Genomic DNA, 4,623 nt, shown 5'->3' on the forward strand with positions numbered 1-4,623 from the left:
AACATACTAAAACAATGCCAAAAGCATACAAATTATCCGCTCATCACAACACCAAACTTAAATTGTGCTTGTCCTCAAGCAACTGAAAATCAAACAAGATAAAAAGAAGAGAATATGCAATGAATTCCAAAAACATCTATGAAGATCAGTATTAATTAGATGAGCGGGGCTTTTAGCTTTTTGCCTCTGAACAGTTTTGGCATCTCACTCTATCCTTTGAAATTCAGAATGGTTGGCTTCTTTAGGAACTTAGAATCCAGATAGTGTTAATGATTCTCGTAGTAAAGTATGATGATTCTTGAACAAAGCTACTTATTGAGTCTTGGCTGTGGCCCAAAGCACTCTGTCTTCCAGTATTACCACCGGATACATACATGCCACAGACACATAATTGGGTGAACCTTTTCAGATTGTGACTCAGCTTTGCTAAAGTCCCCAATTAGAGGTGTCCAGGGTTCTTAAGCACACTCTTATTTGCCTTGGATCACAACTCTTATTTCTCTATTTTTTCGTTTTTTTTTCGATTTTTTTTTTCTTGCTTCAAGAATCATTTTGATGATTTTTCAGATCCTCAGTAACATGTCTCCTTTTTCATCATTCTTTCAAGAGCCAACATTCATGAACCATAAATTCAATATACATATGCACTGTTAAGCATACATTCAGAGAACAAAAATATTACCACCACATCAAAATAATTAAACTGTTATAAAATTCAAAATTCATGCAATTCTTTCTTTTATCAATTAAGCACATTTTTATTTAAGAAAGGTGATGGATTCATAGCACATTCATAACTTTAAGGCATAGACACTAAGACACTAATGACCACAAGACACAAACATGGATAAACATAAGCATAAAATTCGAAAAACAGAAGAACAAGGAAGTCAAAGAACGAGTCCACCTTAGTGATGGCGGCTCTTTCTTGCTCTTGAAGATCCTATGGAGTGCTTGAGCTCCTCAATGTCTCTTCCTTGTCTTTGTTGCTCCTCCCTCATGATCCTTTGATCTTCTCTAATTTCATGGAGGATGATGGAGTGTTCTTGATGCTCCACCCTTAGTTGTCCCATGTTGGAACTCAACTCTCCTAGGGAGGTGTTTAATTGCTCCCAATAGTTTTGTGGAGGAAAGTGCATCCCTTGAGGAACCTCAGGGATCTCATGATGAGTGGGATCTCTTGTGTGCTCCATCCTCTTCTTAGTGATGGGCTTGTCCTCATCAATGGGGGTGTCTCCCTCTATGTCAACTCCAACTGAATAACAGAGGTGACAAATGAGATGAGGAAAGGCTAACCTTGCCAAGGTAGAGGACTTGTCCGCCACCTTATAGAGTTCTTGGGCTATAACCTCATGAACCTCTATTTCTTCTCCAATCATGATGCTATGGATCATGATAGCCCGGTCTATGGTAACTTCGGACCGGTTGCTAGTGGGAATGATTGAGCGTTGTATGAACTCTAACCATCCTCTAGCCACGGGCTTGAGGTCATGCCATCTTAATTGAACCGGCTTTCCTCTTGAATCTCTCTTCCATTGGGCGCCCTCTTCACATATGACTGTGAGGACTTGGTCCAACCTTTGATCAAAGTTGACCCTTCTAGTGTAAGGATGTTCATCTCCTTGCATCATAGGCAAGTTGAACGCCACCCTCACACTTTCCGGACTAAAATCCAAGTATTTCCCCCGAACCATAGTGTTCCGAGGGTTACCTGAAACGTGTAGCTCGGTCGTCTGGAAAGACCCGAGGTGGGGGTTCAGGGACCCGAGCTTGATATGTAGAGTGGTTGGTGGTTGTACCTGCAATGACACTCCGATGCTTAAGTTAGCATGGGTCCAAGCAGATATGTGTAGAATATGGAATGAATGCCATACCTGGGTGTTCCAGTGTATTTATAGTAGTTGGCCGTGATCTTCCCTGGATAAGATATTCTTATCATATCTTATCTTTTGGGAGTTTTATCTCTATCTTTGTGGAACCGCCTCTTCTAGGCCTTTTCGGCCTTTAGGTTTTGGGCTGCGTTCCTTTTGATGGGCCTTCCTTGTTTTATTGTCCGAGGTCCGACCTTTAGGCGTGGGCCTTAGGACGAGGTCGGACCTTTCATGAACTTGCCGAGTTGGAGGAGCCCGGTCAGGGTATGAACAGTGCCCCTGCCCGAGTTCGTCCTTTTTGGGAGGTCGAGCTCGGGCATAGTAGTTTTTCAAAATTTCAAAAAATGGTCGTTCCTGCATTTATTGCATTTTACCGTTTTTCCTCGATTTCCGTTCGGGCTCTGTGAAGGCTTTATTTATTTGCCCCTTTCCTCCTTTTTCTGCGTTTTTGTTTTTCTTTATCCTTTCCGAGCACTGCTTCTTCTTTCTCTTTGCTCTGCTTCCCCGAATCTCTCCGTGTGTCTTTCTGGGGTTTCCTCTGCGCCGCCGTTTCGTCCTCCTTGTTTCGGAGCTCTTCGCCTTCGTTTTCTTTCTTCCAGGTTTGTTCCCCTGTTTCTCTTTTCTTGTGATCATATGCTTCTGTTCTTTGTGTGGCTCTTTGTTTGTTTCTTTTCCTTCATGCCTGGGTTGCCCCGAAAAGAGGCGCCGCCATTGCTTTGTTGTTTGTATATGGGGGGGCTCTTTTTTGTTCTCTGGTATTTTGTTCCGGGTTGCCGCATTTTCTTCGTTGGGTTTTTGTTTCTTGCTTTTGCTGAATGGGTTTTCGCTGTCTACTTTATGTGATTTTTGCCTGCTGTTGTATTCTTCTTTGTAGGTAAGAATTTTATGTCTCGAAAGGTTCTTCAAGCGATGTCGACTAAGATTCCATGTGGTCTTGGTTGGGTAGACCCTCTTCCTCTAAGAGTCCCTTCTGTGGTAGATTCTGAGTATTTAGCTAGGTTCCGTAGGCACTGTAGCATATGTGAGAATAGGGAGTCTGAGAGGGATTACGAACTAGTGGCCCCGGAATCCGAGGAGAGAGTGTGCTTCCCGCCCTTAGATAGTTCCGAGAAGCTCTTCTTTTATGCTTATGATTGTTTTTTCTCTAAGCTGAGTGTCCGACTTCCCTTTACCGATTCTGGAGTCCGAGGTGTTATGGTCTTGTAACCTTGCCCCTACGCAGCTCCATCCAAATTCTTGGGCGTTTTTAAAGCTGTTTCAACTTTTGTGTCAGTTTTTGGGCGTCTCTCCCTCTATTTCTCTTTTTTCCTATTTGTTTGTGTTGACGAAGCCGGGGTCGGGTGGAGGGAAGGTATCTTGGGTCTCTTTTAGAGCTAACCAGGGGAGGAAGTTTTGTACCTTGTATGATGAGTCCTTTCATGATTTTAAGAACTTTTATTTCAAGGTCCGGGCTACTGGAGACGTCCGACCTTTCTTTCTAGATGAGAGTGGGGAGCCTTCTTTTCCTCTTTGTTGGCAGGAGAATGTAGTGTCTGCTAAGTATACCTTTGAGAGTCTAGATGAGGTGGAGCAGGCTTTTGTGGGTGTGGTGAGCAGTTTATGGGGTCGGGCACCTCACTTGGATACGAAGAAAATGTCGGGAGATCCAAGCCTTCTCCGTTCCGAGTTAGGTAGTTCCCGACCTCTCCGAGATTCATCTTTTTTAGTTTTTTGGTTTTGCCTGTTTTGGTGGAATTTCTGTTGTGGTAATCCTTTTCCCTTTATTTCTGCAGAGATGTCTTCTCAGGCGGATTCCATGAAGTTCCTTCGTCGGACGAAGAAGTCTGTGGCTGCTCGAAATATCGAGGCTGGGGAGGCTTCTGCCCGATCTTCTCCGCAGAAGACTACTGTGGGTGTCACTACTCGGTCGAAGGCTATTCCGACTCCCCAGTTCCGAGCTATAAGTCAAGATCCTCCGACCTCTGGGCCTGCTACCTCGTCTCCTCCTCCGTCCTCGGGTCCTCCTCCCAAGAAGCAGAAGACCTCTCAAGAGCTTGCGGGTTTTAACGATAAGGATTTCGATGCTCTTGGTTGGATTGAACAGCATATTCTCCCTCAGACTTTTATTTCTACTGATGATGTGTCTATGGAGCACCATTTTCAGTATATGGCGCGGAGCTGTGTTAGGATGGCCAGTCTTCATGCTGCTATTGCCCGGGAGTTCAAGAAGTCCCCCATTGGTGCGACCAGCTCCCGACTTGAGAAGGCTCAGTCTGAGTTCGAGAGGATTAGTGAGCTGAAGGCTGCTAGGATTACTGAGCTGGAGGCTTCTTTGGAGAAAGAGAAAGCTAAAGCTACCGCGGCTGTGGCGGCAGCGAAAGCATCTGAGGAGATGGCGAAGGCGGCGACGGAGAATTATACTCGGATATATGCCGAGCTTGTAGAGACAAAGGAGAGGTTGCAATCCGCTCAGGATGAGTTTTACGAGCTAGAAGGTCATGTGGCTAAGGGTATGGATGCTATGTTTGAAAATTTGAAGGCTCAGGTCCGGGTTCTTGCTCCTGACCTGGATCTGAGCTTATTCAGTACGGATAACGTTGTTGTGGAGGGAAAGATTGTTCCTGCTCCCAACGAGGATGAGGTTCCGGTGTCCGACCCCAAAATTTCGGTTGCGAACCCGACTTCACCTTTGGCCGGGGATGGATCTGGCGTGGAGGTTTTAAACCGGGATGACGGTGCCGTCAATGCAGTCCCGATTTCTATGTTTCCTCCG

Source organism: Arachis hypogaea, chromosome 6, assembly GCF_003086295.3.
Source record: "Arachis hypogaea cultivar Tifrunner chromosome 6, arahy.Tifrunner.gnm2.J5K5, whole genome shotgun sequence".
Classification (NCBI taxonomy): Eukaryota; Viridiplantae; Streptophyta; class Magnoliopsida; order Fabales; family Fabaceae; genus Arachis; species Arachis hypogaea.